Raw genomic sequence first — 22524 nt, forward strand, 5'->3', positions numbered from 1 at the left:
GATCAGACGGAGTGTATGAATTGACAAGTAAGACAATCAATGAGTAAATGAATGAATGCAAAGCAATGCGATGCAATGCCCCCCAGGCCAGCTCTCCAATCCCGTACACACACGCTAAGGGCTATGCCTCAAAGTCATGACCCATGGGGGGCCCGCGAAGTCCATGTACCACATCGCTCTTCGGCAAAGACTTAGGAAGCTATCAATATAACTCGCTCTCCGACAAAGACCTCGAAAGCTATCAATATAAGTCGCTCTCGGGCAAAGACCTCAGAGGCTATCAATAATACTCATTTTCCGGCAACGACCTCGAAAGCTATCAATAACATTCGCTCTTCCGAAAAGACCTCGGAGGCTACCAATCACTTTCTCATCATTGTAACAAATCATGCATGAAAATGGATGGTATTCAAATGCATGGAAATCAATTCAACAATATCGTAAATCACGAAACCAATAGATGTATATCATGAACGCCGAACACACCTCAAGTCATTAATATATAATCCTTCACTTTTCATGAGATAAGTAAGGTATCAAGTAACTACCAAGATCATTCAATAATCACAAATTAGTAACAAACATGACGACAAGCCCACATAACAACAACCATATCAAACCAGTGAATGTATCACCACAACCATGCTCGAAGACCTATCATGCTTTTCCCGTCAATATCTACCATTACATACGATTATCTAATCGGAGTCTAACAAGGGTAAGCCGTAACCAACCTCGAAGGCCGAACAGGTGCCACAAAACTCAAGTCAACGCCTTTCCCATTTGGAGCCTCTGAACGATCAACGTCTATCAAATAAACATTCTACATTAGAACATGAATCCAAGAATATCCATAATTCCATGCTTCTAAAAGGAAACCAAAAACATCACTCCAGAAGTGTCCCCGGGTCCACAAAGACAAAATCGAAACTTTACGTTAAATTCACTGTACTCATAGTCTAATTTGTAATAATCTTAATTATCATCAACTTCTAATCACAAATGAGCCTTCAATTTCATTATTTACCCAAATCCCAAAATGTGCTAAAACCCCTAAATTAAATCATCTAAAAGCCGGATTGAATTGGTAAATTTGTACTTGAAATAATTAACCCGATGTTTAACAAGTCTAAATCCTCAAGATAGGTTGAAAGGCCTAAGTCTAATCATCTAATCACATATAACCTGTACTTTTAGAAGTGGGTTGAAACCTTAAGTTTTCTACCTTCATCATGAAAGGAAAGATAAAATAATGTAAGGGATCATTAATAATAACTACGATTGAGCTTAGAACTTAACCCCAAGAAGAAACATGAATTAACCCTCTCAACTCTCCCAAAATTGAAGTGTTCAACTCAAATTATGTGAATGGGGAAACAAGACTCGAAATGGAGGATTTATGGACTGATTTCAGCAATCCTCGAAGGTTCGAGATATTCCCCGCAGGTGCAACGCCGCACCTGTGGAAAAATCCATGCCAGTGCGGGCTTTACTAAACACTCGAAGACCTGCAGGTGCGGAAGTCCACCCGCATGTGCGACTCCACATCTGCGCAATCCATCTCGCAAGTGCGGTTGCACCAGAATAAGAAGAATTTGATTTTTACCAAATCTGATCCAAAACTCGAAACTCATCCAAGACCTCCAGGACACAAACCAAACATGAAAACTTATCATAAAACACGTTACAAACTCGCTCACGAACTACAATTTCCAAAAAAAGGTCGCCTTGACCCGGTGTTGACCCAAGTCAACCCCAACCAAACCAAAACTGACATCCCAATTAATGACCCAAAACACAAACGAACATCTCGGAACCAGAACCAAAAGCTCAACTAAGTCAAAAATCACATTTCAGACCTAATAGAATTATCAGAATTCTATTCCGGACGCAATTATCCAAAAATCAACTATTGGTCAACTCTTTTTCATTTATCAAACTTAGAAGACTCTAAAATCCTCAAAACCAACCCAGACTCACCCGATAGCCTCGAAAACTGCTCCACCCATCTGCGCAAGTCCTAAATACAGGAAGTCGGATTATGAGAAAGATTATTTCGGAAGAAATGAGTAAAACATCCAAATTGACTACATCTCATACCAATTAAATAAACATTTATCCTCGAATTGAAAATAAATGAAGAGGTGGGGGTACTGAAATCAATAAGGAGAAGGGGAATGTACTACACATATCAACCTCGGTGTTCCATGCAGCATCTTCCACCAGACGATGTTTCCATTGTACCTTTACTGAAGCTATCTCCTGAGTTTCTTCACCTTACCCTAGGAATCCTCAATAGACCAGTACCAAAAGTCTCACCTCGAATGCATTGAACCAACCAATCGGGGAACAACATCTCTTACTGTACCAAACCTGAAAGGGTGCCCTGCCAATATGCGAGTGATAACTGCTGTCATAGTAAACTCTACCAAGGGCAAGAACTGGTCCTCGGGACCACCAAAGTCAAATATGCAAGTATGCAACATATGATCTAGAAATGGAAAGTGAACTGAGTGCCTCGGCTGGAAATGATGGAAATGGGCACTCCATGAAATCGGACAATCTACCCAATGTAAATTCTTGCCATCTTCTCCAAATTGTAGGTAGTTCGAACAGGAATGTAGAGCGTGGACTTGGTCAACCTAACCACAATAACCCAAACATCTTCACACTTGCTTAAGGTTTTCGTTAACCCTACCCCGAAGTCCATATCTATCCTCTCACACTTCCACTCTAGAATGGGCATCCCCTAAATCATACTGCCCGATATCTGATGATCATACTTAACTTGACGGTATTTCAAACATTGAGATACATGCTCTATGATGTCCTTCTTCACCCTACCCCACCAATAATGCTGCTTCAAGTCACTATACATCTTTGTAGTGCTCGGATGAATGGAATACTTGGAACTGTGAGCTTCTTCCATAATCAACCTAATCAAGTCACCCATCTAAGGAACACATATGCACCTCTTCATCCTGCAACCCCTTCGCCATCAAGAATTGCTCCCTTGCCGGAAAGATGAAGAATGGTAATGTCTTAATCTTTGATCAACTCCATCCATCTACGTTGCCTTAAATCAGATCTGTTGATTGAACCCTAATTGAAGATTATGATGGTCTGAGAAGACATCATGATGGATTCCATAAAAGTCGAGGTGTTGAAAATTAAGCCAAATCAGTGGTTTCCCAGTGCTTCCTGATGATGGGTACAAATAGCGCATCTATGAGAATACTTTCGTAGGTGTGAGGGCGCAGAAACAGATATTGTCCACAGGGGAGGACTTCGTTGGAAAGGAGGAACTTTTAGGTGCACATAGATGTTCGCAAAAACAGAAGTACTTCCGCAGATGCAAGCTTGGCTGATGAAGAAGCAGTCTAATTCTCGCAGATGCAGAGATCACTCCACAGGTTTGACCGTCGGGTAGTTTTAAATAAATGGGTAAAAGAAGATTTTCCTTCCAACTCTCAACCATCACAACCCCTCCCAAACGGCTCCAACTTCTCACCATTCCACCAATAAAAGTCCAACCCTCTTACCACCCTCAACTCCCACAACCAAAAATCACAAAGAAAAGAACTGAAACTTTTGGGAGAATGTCGGAGTCACGTGTTGGCACCTAATTTTCACTGCATAAAACGTATATTTTAATTTTCATATTTCCCGAGTCCAAGACGGGGTAAGGATGCCCTAAGAATTAAAAAAAATATTGAAAATTCCAAAAAAGTTGCAAGATTGACGTTTAATTATTATTTCTTCTAAAATTTAACAATTACAAGAAAGTTACGGGTATTTACTTTCGCAAAAGTGATTTGAAAAGAGGATACACATGCCGTTCCATCTAGCTCAGGAAAATTGTTAATTAAAACAACGATTGAATTACTGTACTCTTGACTGCATTTTTCACGTTTTTAAAAATTGCTCGGAACTATGTGAATATTGGGATCATTTTAAAGCTTGCATTTTTACTTACGAGTTTTAATTTTTGTTTTAGCTTAAATGATTGATAGATTTAGCTATATGTACATTTATAATATATAGTCTATTAAATAGAAAGAGGGGTCAATTTAAATGTTTCTAAAACTAAAAGAGGGGGGGGGGGGGGGGGGGGGAATCTCTCCTCTCTCCTTTCTCATCTCAGGTGATTTACTTTGTTCTTAGGGTTCCACCGACGATGGATTTTTCAGGCCAATTCACGACTGTTCTTCGCCGGATTTTTGAGGGGTTTCTTTCCTTATCACAAGTCCATGTGATTTCGAGGTTTAATAGCGTTAAATTTTATTAAATTGCACCCCTTTTTCGGGATGTTTCTCGGGTTACCCATGTATGTGGTTGCCATAGGTGGGACCTTGAGTCCCTTACCAGCTTGCGCACCACATTCGAGTAAATGGGGCCTAAGGTAATTTCCCATGGGGGGTCTGTTGGTTTGGGTTTGAATCTGAGAGTTTTTATCCTTTGGGTACGATTATGCCGTTGTATTTTGTGATTGTTTGTCCTATGTGTGACTAGGTGTACTATTTGGTTGCTTGTTCCTTAATTTTTGGGATTTTTTAATTAGAATGGGTTGGAATTTTGTTTGTTTGTGTGTTGTGCAAAATCTGGACTGGAAATAGTACTATTTTTGTATAATGCTGTTTTTATTTTTATTTTTTATCCAAGGATTCCTAAATTTTGAATCGTTTTGAGGTTTTGGGGGGAAAATTTTTTTTGGGAATATTCCTTCCTATTTTTGTCCCCAAGCTGGTGGTATTGCCTATATATAGTAAGTTTCTATTCGTTTCAATAGATTTTTTTTTTTGGATCCTGAAAAAAAAAACTAAGTTCATTATCTTATACACTACTATATACACTACAATATATAATATACAATAGAAGAGAAAAAAAAACACATTAGGAATAAAAAGCTATTTTTTGAAAAAAGAAGAAAGGTGTTAAGGTCTTGTTGGTGTTGAAGCTTCGATTTCAATCTCCTTATTTGATCTTTAGGTTGCCTTTGCAAAAGGTAATATCCCTATTCTATTATTTAAATCAGTTCAGTTTTCATATGAGTTCAAATAAATGCCTTGTTGTTTAAATATGTGTTTGGAACTTTATTCCACTAATTTAGATATATTCCTGCCTTAGTTTAGTTAGTAATATAGTGTTAATGATGTTAAGTTGTAATAATGTGATTGAATTTTTTTTCCTGAATCATGTTGAAGTTTTTATTGTTGTTTCTTTTCTTTCTGGAATTTTGGAACTAAATGGGATAAAGGATGGTGTTTGGAGTTTAGTTTTGTTGTATTAAGTTGTTTAAGGTTCCAGCTTTGCTATATGGTACTTTTTCATCAAGAATTTAAGTATTTAGTCTTGTTCTTGTGATTTTTGTTCATCATGTTATGAAAATGGTTCTGTGTGTTAATCATGAGTCAATTTTGTCTACTAGTTTCCTTGTTTGATATAGTTTTGGCCCTAGATATGGCTTCAGATTGGCTTCATTATAAAAGAGTTTGAATCTTTTCTCTAGAAATCAGCTAAGTCTAAGTTTTAGGAGATAAATTTGATCCCCTTCCATCATTTGTTGGTCTTGAATCATTCTTAATAGTTTAACATCTTTTTTAAAGGGGTTACTTAAGGTTCTGAAGCCTCATTTGTTAGTTGAATTGTTTGAAGTCTTTAAGCTTACCTTTGAACCTGTGTGCATTGCTGATATCTACCTAGAATCTACTATAAAAAGTAAAGAAGGAGGGTGTGTTTGCTTAAGCTATTGTGTGTGGATCTCATTCTTGTGATAACAAGTTTTCTTTTCTTTTTATTAGCTATGTACCTAGATTATCATGAAAACTGTTATGTCTTAGTTTAGATTTTGAAGTGCTAAATGGACAGACTTCTTGTATTCTTGCTGATTGAATAAGTATGAGTATAAAAAAGGGCCTAAACTAAATCTAGGAAGTGAAAATGGAAATGAGTTGTAACTCAGTTACTTGTTCTTTCCTCTATGTGCTTGATTTCTTGAAGATTTGGTCTTTGATTGAAATTTCCTTTCTAAGACAGTGCTATGAGTTGATTGAACCTTGTTGAGCTTACTATCATGCTAAAAAATAGATGACAAAAGTTGTTTTTGAAAAAAAAAAAAACAAGGTGCTTACTTGCTTATCCTTGCCTTGTTAGTTGTTTGGTAATCTCAGACCTATATGTTCACATGTTTTTCTATTCTTACTTGTACTGTTCAATCTAAGTGTGATGTTTGGTTACCTAGGATTAGAATCATGATCCTTCATGACCATGGTTTAGTTTTTTCTGAACTTATGAGTGTTTCCATGTGAATTCCTTTCTGTCTCTGACTTACTGTGACTTTAACTGATTTTTACTTACACTTAGGATAGATTCATGCTCCCCTGATTCCTGTTGAACTTGTTTAATCTTATTCAATCATTCTTTGTAACTGAGTAGGACCTCTGCTGATTGCTACACTTTGTTTGGATTTTGTATGTAAGTTTTAAATAAAACCAAGTGTAAATCATCAGTTGGGAATCCTGTGATGCTTCGTGAAGCTGACTTTAATATAAGATGATCTTAGTGAATAGTTGAAAACCCCTATGACTTAAAATGGGCTAAAATCAGAAGCTTAGAGGTTTGAGAATGGCAGCAAACTTGTGATATGGCCCTAAGTTTTGCTTAAACTAAAATTGGTTTAGAAGACACAACCTCAGATCTGTCACTTGATTCTGTGATACTTTGTATTGATATGAATGAAACTAGGTGATTCATTTCCATTTAGGTAGTTTAAGAAGTGATCAAAAGATGAAATTTCTGGAAATAATATGACATTATTTGCATTGGTTGTTTGCCTATTTGTCTCTCCTTGCTACTTCTGGACTTTGCTGGGTATATGAAGATTAAAAGTGATCTTTCCTAAAGCCTGTTTGATATATTTAGACTGTCTAGAATGAAAGTTAGTAAAAATGTGATTTGTAGTTAAAATTTTGATCATAGAAGAGTGTAAATGTCTTGGATGTTATGTGCGGTTGTTGCCTTCATTTCTGAAAACTGCCAAAAAGAATAAGAGTGAGAAGTTTATAAGAAACTTGGCCTTTTTGAATGAAAATTGAAACAACAAAGTTAGAGACAAATCTATAAGTGGTTTGCCTGCATCTCACCTCTGAATTTCTGAAATTTCTTTGTGTCTCACTCACTTTTTTGTCCATGAAAACTTGCAATTTAAATCTTATGCTTTTATGTTAGTATAAGGGTATAGTGTAGTTGAAGTCCTCTGTTTCACATAAATTATTAAAACCAGTGCAAAAGGTAAAAAAAATAAAAAAAATACTAATAATAAGGTCAAACTGCGCCCTGGGAAAAACTAGTTGTGTTCCTTGTTCTGAGGTTTGTCACTTCCTTTATTGTTTACTTGTTGATTTGAACATTATTTTGTGTGTCATTTGTGCTTTGATACTTACTTTACTATTAAAGACTCATTTGTGCATTTTGATTCACTTAGAATGTAGAATACCCAGAAGGGGGCTTAGGATCAACTTGAAAAGGTAATTATGATGCCTACATTCTTCCTTTTGAAATCCATCTGTGAAACCTGAGTCTGGTTCTGTCATTTAACCCTATTTATGCTATTTGAAGCCCCTACTTGATATCTGTGTATTTTCTGTACAAATCTTGCAATATGGACTAAGTGTGAACTACTCTGAATCCCTATTGATATTTTTATGAACTTGTGATTTGCTTATCCTGTTATCATTAAACTTGCTGGGATTAAAACTAAACTAAAATGGCCATGGATTTGTAATTTTGCTCCTGTGACATCCTTGTTGACAACAAACGAACTAAAACATGGTTTTTTAGCATTTAAATTGTTCCATCACTGGACATATATGACTTTCTAAGTCATTTAATCCCTCTGTTTCACCCCTTCTTTGGTTGCTGACTCTTTAAAAACTAAAAAAAAAATAGAAGCATGTTGGTGTGTTTGGTATTTGTGTTGTTATCCCTCCCCTTTATGTTGTTGGGTCACCTATTCAGTGCCCATTCTTTTTAGTCAATGCTTTTGTTACACCTCGGAAAAGTCCCCGTACATGTACAATGAATAGACCAATGAAGGGTATGAGGGTGCGATGTTATACTAAGTAGGGAATGATGATTCATGAATTTTTGGAAATGAGAAAGTTGTAGAATTTCAATTCAGCCAGTGGTCGTAAAGCAGAATACGGCCCGTAAAGTGATTTACGGACCGTATACTGCCAACGTCCTCTAGCTTTCCAAATTCCAACTTTATGTTAAAGTGTGAAAATGGTTAAATACGACTTGGTATACGGCCCGTAAACTGATTTACGGACCGTAAACCTCGATCGTAAACTGCCATAACCCTCAGCCAACCTTTCTGTTTTGACATGCTTAAATACGACCACACTATACGGCCGGTAAACTGGTTTACGGTCCGTAAACTGTGGTTTACGACCACTGTTCACCCGACGATTGTTCATTAAAAATCAGATTATGTGATTATTAAAAGGGACCCATGCCTCATTTTATTTCATTTCTCATCCATACAAGTCAAGAACCCTCTAGAACTCTCCACACACTTCATCCATTGGAATTCAAGAGAATCAAAGGAAAACTAAGATCATCAACACCAAACCTATGAAACAAAGTGTATGAAACCTAGTTGGAAGTCATCTTCTTCAAGGAATTCCAAGAAAGGTGAATTAGGGTTTTGGTGCAAAAGGAAGGATTTCACTCTAAGCTTGTTCCACCACCATCCAAGGTAATTTTTATGACTTTGGCATGTTGTTTAAAGCATTAGAAGCCTAAGACACTTGAATTGTAGTAAGATATAGAAAGTGGACCATTATTGGGTGAAAAGTGTCATAGTTGGGTGATAGCTAGGTTGGATCATGAAAGTTGACATGTTATGATTATGAATACGTTATGAATGACGTATAGACCATGGAATAGGTGTGAAGTGAGTAAAATTATGATGATAAGCAAAAACCATTAAATGTGGAGAAATTGGAGGAAAATGGTGGATTTTATGTAAAGTATATGAATGAGGATTGTTGCTTGCAATATCATGAATGTTGCTGTAAATGTTTGGGAGTTGAAATAGAACGGGAAAGTAGTAGAAACAAAGGAAATGCCACCTAATTTTCCCTAGAAATAATGATGTGTTTTCTTGATCGATTAACTAACGCTAGTCCAAATTCTCTTGTGAAGGTAACGACGCGGAATTGAAGGAAGACAAGTGAACGATAGTTTAGATAAATGAAACAGGTATGTGGGGATAGACCTTTTATTTCTATGGCACGAATCCTATGACATGATTCCCCCTCTTCCCATGATTCTCCTATATCCCGGAAAGTTAAGAGCTTAAGATCATGAATAGCTATATGAGTCAAGAGATATGATATGACGTTCTTATAAAGTAAATGATGTTGTCCCTTGTATACACTCACCTTATATACTAATCCCTTCAAGGTGAGGCAGATTGTTCATATACGTTCATAATAGAATCGAGGGTTCACGACCTTACGTCACCTCGATGGAATGCAGTCGTTCTAGAGTCTTCATGCATGTACAATAACAAATATATTTTTTATAATCACATTATTATAAGTATTTTTATGATGAGCATGTCATGATTGCATCACACCGCGCCTAGTTGGCCGGGCAGTCACCGCTACGGCGGGCAGCTATACAGATACACCATGACCTTTTGGCATGGGCAGACACCACTAGTGGGCGGCATGAGATAGTACCCCGGACGCGGGAGGCCTGGACGCGGGCTAATATTATTGATTATCACACCGTTCCTATATGGACGGGCAGCTTGCATGTCATGCATATATGATATAATGATGAGTATGAGTAAGACAGTATGCATCACTTCTCTTATGATTATCATTCAGATCCAGATGTTCATATTGATGTTCTCGTTATATTATTGTTGTCCTTCTTCATTGTTTATGCCTCTCATACTTAGTACAATATTCGTACTGACGTCCGTTTTCTTTGAACGCTGTGTTCATGCCCACAGGTAGACAGGGAGGCGAGCTCGATCCAGATTCTTAGTAGCCGTCAGCTGATTGAGAGCACTCCATTGTTCGGAGGTGCTTATGATTCCTCTTTTGGTATATATGTATATTTTGGGCACGACAGAGTCTTGTTCCGTCTATATGTTTGTATGTCAGTAGAGGCTCGTAGATACGCAGTATGGGTTAGATGGTCTTACAGATGTTATTATATGTATATATTATTTTAATGGCCGAGAGGCAAATGTATATAAAGCATATATGTTTCTATATAAAAATATGATTTTTCTACAACTCGTGTATAAAACTAGCAAGAGAGCATTAATCGAGTAAGGTGAGTAATAGAGCGAGCGGTGCTCGGTGGTTAGCCCCGGGTACCCGTCGCGGCCCCTAGCTGGGTCGTGACATGTCTCTTCCTTTTTTTTTTTCTAAAATCTGGAAATTAAGACCATGAGTGTGTTGATTATGGCTTTAGCCTTGTTTCTTCTCTCCCTCACTGTACCCTCTTTATTTTTACCCTTCCATCATTGTTGTTGTTTGCTTGGCCATTTTGCAGTTTGCCATATTCTCCTTGATTGTGATATTGCTGTTTAGGAATTATTTGGACGCCTTTGTGCCTTGCATTATTTGGATCCCTTGGGACCTTGTTTGTTTCTGTGACTAGTAGTGAGGCCTTTGACTCCTTCTAAGTGTTGTTGGATCATTGAGTTGTTTTGTTGGTATACTGATATCTTTAAGTCTGTTGGAGCCAATTAGAAACTTGAGACTAGCAAAAATGAGATGTTAGGGGATTTCTATTGCATTATTGATTCTTCTTGAAATGAATAATTGAGAATAAGTATGTGTGTTAGGTATATTGGAGTGTATACGAAAGTCAAACTTACCTTTCTATTAGGTGGATAAAGGGTATACCCGTATTGAGGTTTTACTCTTTGTCCTAGTAGGTTTGTCAGGGGATATCGTGTATATCACAGTTTCGACACTTAGAAAAATTTGAGAAAAACGGAGTGGTATATCATGTATATTATCTTTTAATACTTGGGAAATTTTCAGCATGAGTTTGTTATCTGAGCCTATTACTTGTGTGTGGTTTATCATTACTATTATTTTTGGGCTTATTTCATATTTGGGCTACTTTTGTTATTCTGCCGTCATAAAGTATTAAGGGGTTTGGCCCAAATTTGATGTAATTCATTTTTGCATTAATTATTATAGCTTTTAAATTTCTACTTAGTTTAATTTGTGAACGTATACTAATGTCATGTATGTCCTTTATCTCTATGTTCGTCTAAAACCCGTTGGTGGGCCCCTACGGGGCCCACTACGTATCTAGATCGAGTCAAACGAATCCAAAGCAAAATGGAGCATACATATGGACTTAGGGACAAACTTGCATAATACCTTCGTTTGGGCTTGTTCGGCCCAAAACCCTTACTATTTACTTTATGTAATTTAAATTCATATTTGTGCCTTTAAATTTAAGATATTGGAACCCTTATATGATTGTCACATAATTTAGAGTTTCCAAGTTGATTTTTTTTTTAACTAATTTAAACTTGTGTGAAAAATTGGATAAAAATGGATGAAACTGGTATTGGACTTAAAACACTGTATTTGGGAAACTGCCGGACTAAATCGACATTATTGGAACTTCGAGGATTGAGACTGCCTGGGACCGTTCTGGACTGTTTAAAACTTACAAACCGATTCTGGATGTTTGAAACTTGTGAAAATGCGTATAAAACTTGTATAAAAAATGGATTAAAATTTGGCTAGTATAGAATATAATTAGTAGACTAAAAAATAACTTAGTATAATCAATTATGGTATATATATACGACATTATGCCTAAAACTATTTTCATAAACTACTCTCATAAACTTATAATGCCTCTTTTTTCAAAAACCTTTTTGGGTGGACTTACGTGGAGTCCTACCTAGGCTAAGAGCCTTCGGACATTAGCCTAGGTATTCAAGTCCGACACCCACGCTCAATTTTGAACAAAATTATACTTCGGCGATTTCTTAAAAAATATATATTTCTTGCATGTAAATGACACCCTTTTATTGTGGAAATCTAGATTTAAGCAATTTTTGTCAAAAATGATTCATAATCATAAGGCACTATTAGAACTCAAAGGTAAACCGCGATTGAGAGGATCCTTAATACCGGAGTGCCTAACACCTTCCCCGGGAGATTACCAGAATCCTTACCCAGACTTTAGTAGATTAGGTTTCTTTTAGGATAGTCGTAAAAATATCTATTTTAAATGAACCCTTTTCGAACTAATTTTCCTAATTTTCTAAAAAATTAGGTGGCGACTCTAAAATATATCCTTTAGAGGAGCATCATTAAGTGGTTGGCGGGTTTTTTTTCGACTTTTTCGGTACGATTCACGACCATACTTCCCCGGGAAATCTCCCTCCTTTGATGAGGTATGTGCGAGCTGGTTAAACTTAGAATTCCCAACGCCCGCTACATCACGATGGAAAGAACCCACAATCATCTACATTTTCTTTAGATTTGCTTCAATAAGGTAAGCTTCTCATCTCATCCCTTGTCTAGAATGGAATTTTAAGGATATCTATCATGATTACCACTATTAGAGCATTATTATGGGCTTAAATTTGGTTGAAAAATTGAGAAAGATTCCGGTTGGGTTTTCATGGAGTTTTGTGGGATTTTCTAGAATTTTGGGTGTTGTTGCTTGAAATCATGATCCATTGAGTCTAATAATCGTGCATGCTTGAAGATTTAGAAGTCTAGAATTAGAATTTCATAACAAAAAATCATGGGGAAATCGGGAACCCCGACTATTTTCTAGGTTTTTGAGAATTGTGATGAACTCTGCACCTGCGAGAAATATCACGCAGGTGCGGTAGATGTTGAGAAGTTCAGTTCCGCAGATGCAATTTTTTTTTTTTGCAAAAGAGACCTCGTATCTGCGGTGCTACTGCTGCAGGCCCGATGCTTGGATTGTTTTTGCAAACCAGTAGCTTTGCAACTGTGTATGCTGGGCCTATTTTGTTGGTTCCTTTAGCTTGTTTGATGAGTTTTGAAATGCTTGACATGATTCTATTGCTGGACTAACTTGGTTTTGTTTATTCTAGGTGCTAGAGTGGTGATAATGGACCCAAGCATGAATGAAAATGTGGCACCAAATCAGGAAATTGCAGAAGAGGCTGCGGAGGAGCAATATGTCGCTTTTAGGTTCATGTCCTGTGATTTTCATCGCCGATTCACTACAAGAAAGTATAGAAATGACAACAAAAAAAATTTAATATTTGGCAACAAATTAGTTTTATTGTTGCCAAATGAACTTTTTTATTGCCATAGTATTGATTATTGTTACAAAAAGTGCTTTTGGCAACCCAAAAAAAAGGTTGTTGCACGCCGTTGCAATAACAGCCGTTGGGAAAAGTTTATGCAACAATGTTTTTTTTTTGTTTTGTTGCCAAAAGCACTTTTTACAACAATAATCAATCTATGGCACATCAAAAAAAAAATTGTTACCAAATATCTTTTTTCTTGTAGTGATAATATGACAATCTGATCACCAAGAAGCTCCTACCAAAAAAAGGGATTATTATTGAAAAGGTGCTCGAGCTTCTTCCTGCTTTATCGTCTCTCCATGCAAAGCAAATGAGGAATGGGTGAGGGAGTTTTATGCAAATTTGAAGCGTACCAGGTTCAAAAATCTCGAGCTTATCATAAGGGGTAAGGTAGTGAGATTTGGACCCAAAAAGATAAATGCTTTCTACAATCTTCCCAATCATCCACTAGGGCCAATACAAGAGAAGGATAGTTGTTTTGGGGATTGGTTGGTTTCTAAGTTGTGTGTTGCTGGCAAGAAAGTTTCATGGGCTAACAAGAAAAGGGGTATCAAATTTGTCGATTTTACAACAGAGGCAAAGATGTGGCAGTACATCATTGCTAGTAGGGTATCCCCTTTCGAGAACACGACTGACTTCACATAGATCCATGCCTTGATGATTTCTTGCATATTAGATGGCATTCCCGGGAATATTGGTTATTATGTGGGTCGAGAGTTGAAAGCGTATTTGATCCATAATTGTTCGAGCTTGATGTTTCCTTCCTTGATTACTGAGCTTTGCCAAATTGCTGGGGTGAATGAGCTTCCCACAGATCACTGGATGCCGCCGGAGAAACCATTCCACCCATTGAGGGTCATGGGAGAGGGTAGCGCTTTCCAGAACAAGAAGAGGAAGATAGAGATCAACATAGAGGATGGCTCCTCCTCCCAGCCAGAGGGACCCTTTGGAGCAATGGGTTCTTAGCTACAGAGCATCCAGGATTTGGTGTCTCAGCTTCCCACTGGACCCTCAAAGGCCAGCCCTGACCAGTTCGCCATGATGGAGATGCAGAGATACTTTAATGCGCAGAAGGAACATACGGAGTCTTACAAGAAGCTTGTAGATTCTTTCACTATGCTGGAGTCAGCCTATAGCACCATGGCCACTGCCCATGCCATCCTTCGAGAAGACACTGATATGGAGAAGAAAAAGAACAAGATGAAGTGTAAGTTGATGGCGAAGATGTGGAGAGGCATCAAGGCAATCTTCAAGTGGGGAAATCCGTAGAAGAGGTTTTTGATCAAGGATGTAGATGACGACGAGGAGTACTTTTTCCTGTCAGAGAATGATGCAGATACTGCTGATAATGATGGTGGTGGTGGTGGTGGGGCCCAGAGCTCGGCTCAGCAGGGATGAGACTTTTCCGACATCTGTTAGTTTGATGTAGGTCTTCTAGGAGTCCTTTGCACTATTTTCCTTTGGTCTATTTGGATTTTGTGAGGTGATGGCATTACATTGTTGTCTTTTGGGATGTTGTGTGCATTTGGGCTTGTTTTTGCTGACCTGTGCCCTTTCCGGGCTTTTTATTTTATGCTAGACTTATGCCCTTGCCAGGATTTTATCTTATGCATGGATGACAATTAGATTTATCTAGATACCAATCTGAATGACGTAAGTACCAATTAGAATCGGCTAGATACCAATTTGAATCGACTAGATACCAATTTGAATGAACACTACTAAAAAAACTGTTGAACAACACATTGCCAAACCCATTCAGCGACGGATTAGCGAAGGAATTGTGGCCGTTACTATTATGCTCCTAGCTAGCGACTTTGTGACGGAATAATGGAATCTGTAGCAACTTTTGCAACGGATTAGCTACGGATTGTAATCCGTCGTAAAGTTTAGCGACAGAAAAATCGGTCGCTGTTTCATAAATGTTGTCACTAAATTCATAATACAATTCGACGTGGAATTAATTCGCAACCAAATTTCCTCGCTAAACCGTCGTAAAATATTTTCCGAGACAATTCTAGCTTGTTTATGGCGACAAAATTATTCGTCGCAAATCCGTCGCAACATTATATTTTATATGTTGATTTAATTAGCTACGAGAAAATATCCATTGCAAATCTTTTGTTTAATTTTTTAAATACACCTAGTTCAAGCATATTACATTAAAATTATTATATACGCTTAAAAATAACCAAAATTCTATATAACTTAATATTATACAAGATCCAAATTAATTGACGTAATGCATCTAATGATTGTATAGTTAAGTTTAATACATCCACAACACTAACAATAAAGTCCAACCAAATAAAAAGCTAACTAATGCGTGGCTGGAGCCTGATGGTCATCAATCATTTGTATGGACGTAGAAATGTGTTTCACTTGGTGTTGGATGTCGACCATTTTCAACAACCTATAAACATTTCTCACTTGGCATTGGAACTCGAACCTTTTCAACAAGCTGTGTACAAAAAAATGTCAAGTGTAAATATTGCAGCTACACTAGGAAGAAATTTTGAATAGTTCAGCCTTACTACCCTTTCTATACATAGCAACATTATATAAAAAGAGGCCAAATTCTACTGCATTCAGGTGGATTAATCCAACAATTATCAATAGTAGTGCAAAAGTAAGAACTTCTAATTTTTAGTTCAGATTTTAAGAAAATGAATGGTACTCATACACATTTCTCAAATAAAGTGCTAGAGTAGTGATGGCAGTGAAAAAGTACAGAATTCACTCCGGTAAAAATTATTTCTAGTTGTAACATACAACTTACTCAATGATGAAAGAATTAGAAAATAAAAGGACATCACAGAGATGAAATGCAACACATAAGGAATAAAACTCAAGAATATTAGTTTCAATTGTTTATATGGAGCTCTTAACCAGAACCAAAGTAATGCCTCCAAAGCAGTAAAAACAATATGAAAGATACTTTTTTATACAGAGAATCTGAAAGATACTTTATCTAAAATATTAGTTATGAGTTCACTGTGTATTAAAGAAAAAACTTCAAAAGATATTCTGCTAACCTAATTTCAAATTGATAAAAATAACAAAGTACATATTGTTCACGAGTGACTTAAAAAGTGATCCTTAAAGGCATAAAGTAACTGGTTCATCTAATATAACCATTTTGAAATCCAAGTTAGTTAGTTAATACAATGAATTACTAATATATAAGAGTGATAGCTAATGGGACGAACAACGGGAGTAGTTCAGGAAGTTTAATTAATTATACTGTGACTTCTTCTTAAGTGCTAATGAGTTTCATCATTTTGTGGCAGAACACAATTATCAATTAAAATGCTCTTAGTTTGGTAAATGAGGATAATCAAAAATAGAGTATGCACCTAATAATTAGAAATGGTGTTCTTACTGCTCTTTGGTCTACAATATCCACAGAGTTCATACTTGAAGTTAAGTCTTTTTAGCTAATAGTATTAGAGCCTGTTTGGATGGGCTTATGCCTATAAGTTGTTTGCAGCTTATAAGCTAAAAAAAATAAGTTGGGGGAGTCTAACTTATTTTTTTTTGGCTTATAAGCTGTTTTCAGCTTATAAGCTATTTTAGATAAACTAAGTCAAATGGGCCCAATTATTTTTTTGAGCTTATTTTAAGCACAAAATGACTTTAAGCTGGCCAGCCAAACACTCAAAAAAGCTGAAAATAGCTTATAAGCAACTTATAAGCCAATCCAAACGGGCTCTTAGTTATGAGAGCCTACATAAGATTGAACAACTTGGTTCCAATTTAGGAGTTGCCTTTCACCAAAAGAGCTTTGGGTAACTCTTAAAGTCACATAACTTATGTATAAGCATTACAACCAAGTGTCATTTAATTATTAAATATTGACAGAGAACAACATCATATATAATTTATTTATTTTTGGTTTCGCACCCTTTGTCTGTTACCCGCATTGGAGCCCGACTATATCCGGATTCGCGCCGCGTAGAGCCCCATTTGGGGGGGAGGAGCGCTCCCTACCAAGATTTTTTTTCATAGCCAGGGCTTGAACCAGAGACCTCTAGTTAAGGGAGAAGCAACTCCATCCGCTGCAGCACATCCTTTGGTGGTATATACAATTGTTCTAGTGTCTTCACATAAAATTTTAAAGATTACGGAGACTAATTAAATTCTCAAAGGTTGTCGATGCAAGTCCATCAAGAAATATTTGGATGCTATTATAAAAAAGACTGATGAGACATTCTTCTTAAATTGCATTTTATGCCAATCATAGAAACAATTGGTTGAGATTCATCATGGCATGCACCCATACTTTAAGATCTATTTATTTATTTTGAGTTGGATTTAGGCTAGACATTCTATCCTCTTTTTTTTTTTTTTTGTTAAGGAGACTATCTATCCTAATGTGGCAATTAAATGGCAAAAAAAAGATTACTAATGAAGAATATCAAAGAAGCATTTAAGCTTAAGAGTGCAGCAAACACCCAAAAAGAATAATATATAATCCAAGGATTTATGGATAACAAAGAGAACATATTCCACAGAGAATAAATAGAAACTAATCAAGACTTGAGAGCTTTCTCTTGTTAGAATAGAAAAAACATCTCAAGATCTAAACTGGCAGCAATACATGAATATCTAGAGACAATTCAAAACTGAAGCAAGAAGTTGAAAATGAGAAAGTGAAAAAGAAAATTGATAACTAGTAACTATACACATTTTCAATTCACAGCTTCTGAAGAAAGAGAAAAGAATATCAAATTAGAAAAGACTCATACAAAGAAGTCTTACAAGAAGTGCGAGTTCTTCTGTAGTCCAAGCAGAGGGGCTAATTCAGCCAGAATTTCCTTGATCCAAAGCATAGAAGTAGTCCTGATGCTTATATCTCACAAAATGTAACAAAAAGCACCATATTATTCTATATCTCTTGCAGGAATTTCCCAACTGAATAATGAGTGGATCAGTTCTAAATTGTGGGATAGCTAATATTGCATGAGTGATACAGACTAAAAAGTTAAAGCATGCAAGCAGCTAAAATTTCAAAGAGAACATGGCCTTCTTCAAAATCATAAGAGGTGCCCAACTAAGCTATGCCATTATCGACATTCCTTTCCCGATTTTGAGCTAATATACAATTTATCATTTGCGTTACAACTTCCAAGTCCTTAAGTTTCAGCCTTGATTGTCACTGTAATTTCACAATAACAACAAAAAATTCAAGAACTGTCACAAGAATGTTCCTCAATAAATCAAGTGGAAGTTAATTAGCTCTCATAGAGAAAATAAATTACCTGGAAGCAGGAGTTTCTGACATACAACAACTTATCAAGTTTGCTTGAAAGAATTACTATAATTAAAAAAGATATCATAGAGAAAATATATACTCATTCTTAAAAACTATAGCAATATCTAATATTCTTATCCCGAGAAAGTTAGACAAATAGTAGTCATACTGCAATATGCAAGCAAATGGAGTACCTCATTACCAAATGATCAACTCTTGGAGACAATCTCTCTTTTCCTCAAACATCTTGTTGGCATCAACACTACTATTTTTATTCTGAATGGCAACTTCTAAGAAAGAACATAGCAACACTATGCAGAACGCTAAATCCACATACAAACGGGAAAATCCGCAAACAAACGAATAATAACCTAGAAAATTAGTTTCGACTATCAAAAAAAAAAAATTTACAAATATCAAAACCAAAAATTACAAGTTCAAAACCGGTCCCCATTGGTCAAAATTTCAAAACCCCAATATAAATATTTACAGACACAAACAACTTAATTTCAGAGCCCTAACTCATTCCACAGAAAAGTAGTTATATTTCCAAACACACGAACACATCAATTTTCAGAAAAAAGGAGAGTAAGAATAATACCTTTTCAGATAATAGCAGCAGAAGACGAAAACGAGTGGCTCCAACGGGCAGAGGGAAATCGGCAAAAAGGGTTTTAGGATTGATATGAAGGCGGAGATTTTTTGATAAAACAGTAAAAGATTCATAACTTTTTTATTTCTTCACAGATTTACAGTAACCTTTTGATTTCAAAGAAAGAGAGGTAGAGATAAGCCAGCTACAAGCACTAAATTCACATTATGTTCTCTTGTTCTTGAACTCTGTTTTCCCTCAAACGGCACTTTTCCGCTTTGTCTTTGTGTTTTGGTGTTGTGGAAGAAAGAGGTAACATTATCATAGTTTTGTGCCCTAGGGAATATATTTAATTCTTAATAGCGACGGAATTGGCGATGAAGTATTTCCGTCGCTAAATATAACTTTTTTGTTTAAAAAAATCGGATAACGAGTAGCAATGACTTTTAATATATTTCTTAAAATGAAATAAATCTAGTGAAAGAAAATCCATCCCTATATCCGTCGCTAAAACTTAATAAAATTTGTCGACAGCCTTATGTCGCTTATTCCGTAGGTAAAATGAAGGCGCCAAAAATTTGCGCATACATTTAGCGACGGATTTAGTTTTTTATCGCTAATCCATCGCTAAATTAGATTCTAATATTTTTCTAACTTATTTAGCAATGAAACTATTATTCCGTCGTTAATTAGCGACGGAAAGAGGTTTGTCGCAAAAAATCCGTCGCTAAACGCTGCTTTTTTAGTAGTGGAAGTAGCATGAAAGGAATGAAAGAATGGAACTTTCCTAAATGTCCTATAGCTTCTCGATGATGGTACGTACCAATCCACTAGACTACTAGACATTACTTTTGTACTTGTAAGATCGGTGAACCTAGAACTCTGATACCAACTTGTCATGACCCATTTCGTGAGTCGTGAAGGCACCCACACTATCCCCTGGTGGGCAACCCTTCCCTTAGTCACATCATTTAAAAAGATAGATATGCATAAATGGATACAACAAATATATTAAGAGACTTACTTTATATTAATGAACAGCGCGGAATAATTAAAAATATTACAACCCCCGAAACTTGGTCTTAACTTGTACAAGAGCTTCTAAAAGAATTACATTATTCAAGTACTGACATTACAGAACTCTAAGTAAAAGAATGAGAAACCGCCTACTAAATAGGAAGTAGGCAGTATAACATAAGAAGAGATTCAGGGTTGTAGATCCGACTTGTAGCTCACCCCAAGTCTCTGACAAACGTCTTTGGGATCAGTCGCAAAGTCTCAAACAATAACCTGGATCAACACTGCAATCCGCAAAGAATGCAACAAGAGTAGCATGAGTACAACACTAGTACTCGTAGGCATCATAGGCCGACAACAACTAGATAACGCATGTAATAGGAAGAAATCAACAAGTAGAGTAGATAAGCAATCAAGTACGGTGACGAAACATCGAGTATAAGATAGGACAGAGTGTATAAAACTCCAAGTAAGACAGTCAATGAGTAAATGAATGAATGTAATGCGATGCAATGCCCCCCAGGCCACCTCTCTAACCCCGTACTTACATGCTAAGGGCTATGCCTGAAAGACATGACTTATGGGGGACCCGCAAAGTCCACGTACCACATCGCTCTCCGACAAAGAATACAGAAGCTATCAATATAACTCTCTCTCCGGCAAAGACCTCGGAAGCTATCAATGTAACTCTCACTCCGGCAAAGACCTCGGAAGCTATCAATATAACTCGCTCTCCAGCAAACACCTCGGAAACTATCAATATAACTCACTCTTCGGCAAAGACCTCGGAGGCTATCAATAATACTCGCTTTCCGGCAAAGATCTCGGAAGCTATCAATAACATTCCCTCTCCGACAAAGACCTCGAAGATTATCAATCACTTTCTCATCATTATAACAAATCATGCATGAAAATGGATGGTATGCCAATGCATGGAAATCAATTCAACAATATTGTAAATCACGGAACCAATAGATGCATATCATGAACGCCGAACACAACTCAAGTCATTAATATATAATCCTTCCCTTTTTATGAGATAAGTAAGGTATCAAGTAACTAGCAAGATCATTCAACAATCACAAATTAGTAACAAACATGGTGGCAAGCCCACATAACAACAACCATACCAAACCAGTGGATTTGTCACGACAACCATGCCCGAAGACCTCCCATGCTTTCCCCGTCAATATCTACCATTACATATGATTATCTAATCGGAGTCTAACAAGGGTAAGCCGTAACCTACCTCGCAGGCTGTCATGACTCATTCTAGCCTAGGTCATGCAGGCACCTACCATTCCCACATCGGTAGGCGAACCCTTAACTCAACGTTCACAATCAATAAATATAATAAAATAGCGAAAGAAGAAAATGACGTATGTCTCACAATATAATATAATATAGATAAGTGCGAAAGTAAACGAATCCACCCTAGTAGCTGGTTTGGTCATACAAGAGCATCTAAATCCGAATACTAAGGTCTGAATAATAATACATAAAATGTCTCAAATCATGTCTTGAGTGAAAAGTAATACATAAGCAAAAAAAGAGTCTTCGAGGTCAGCGGACGCCATGATCACCCTGGAAAACTCAAGTAGAAGCTGAGGAGTCGATCAGCCACGAGTCAGAGAAGTAGATCCGGCCTGATACTCTGCATTCATAAAATAATACAGCAAGTGCAGGTCAGTACAAACAACAGTACTGGTAGGCATCGTAGGCCGACTAAGCATAGTTAACACAATTCAGAAGATAACATAGATAAACAAGTAAACCAATCACGCATGGAACAATACAATCGTAATCGAGTATCCATCGACACCTATGTAAATATCTAACCCCAATATAATAAATCTGAGTATATCTAATCCTGGCACAATCAACACAATAGAATCAACAACACAATCCATCACAATACAGTCATCACGACATCTCACTCAAGTCATAATGCGATGCAATGCAGTAATGGTATGAATGTGATGCCATGCCATGCTATGCAAATGAGATGTAGACATGTACTATAGACGGAAATATCGACGTCCCAGCAGCACAACCCAGTGTGACTCGCGAAGTCTGAGTTCCACCCGTCTCGGATCTTTGCCAAACTGACAGATGAGAACCTGGCTAATTGCTCACAGAGGGAGTCTCACCGGCACCACTCTGGGGGACCCGCGAAACCCATGCACTACAATCGATCCGGGATAACATCAGAATCGGCCATGCAACAACGATGCCCGAATATAACCATCGTACATTGACCTCCTCACAATCACTCAAAAGAGTTGTAAAATGTCAGTTTCATAAATC

The 22524-nt window shown here is 36.9% G+C and overlaps 1 long non-coding RNA gene across 2 annotated transcripts; it reads right to left on the reverse strand.

Annotated features, from left to right (window-relative positions):
* Positions 1–15542: 15542 nt before the first annotated feature.
* Positions 15543–19525, reverse strand: LOC132609303 (uncharacterized). Of its 2 annotated transcripts, none has more exons than XR_009570792.1 (3): positions 19210–19525; positions 18116–18512; positions 15543–15815 (listed from the first exon to the last, which is right to left on the reverse strand). It is a non-coding gene; the product is annotated as an uncharacterized LOC132609303 (long non-coding RNA). The 2 variants fall into 2 exon arrangements; XR_009570793.1 differs by having other exon boundaries at positions 18116–18209; positions 19210–19523.
* Positions 19526–22524: the final 2999 nt, after the last annotated feature.

The sequence above is a fragment of the Lycium barbarum genome, chromosome 9 (assembly GCF_019175385.1).
Source record: "Lycium barbarum isolate Lr01 chromosome 9, ASM1917538v2, whole genome shotgun sequence".
Taxonomy (NCBI): domain Eukaryota; kingdom Viridiplantae; phylum Streptophyta; class Magnoliopsida; order Solanales; family Solanaceae; genus Lycium; species Lycium barbarum.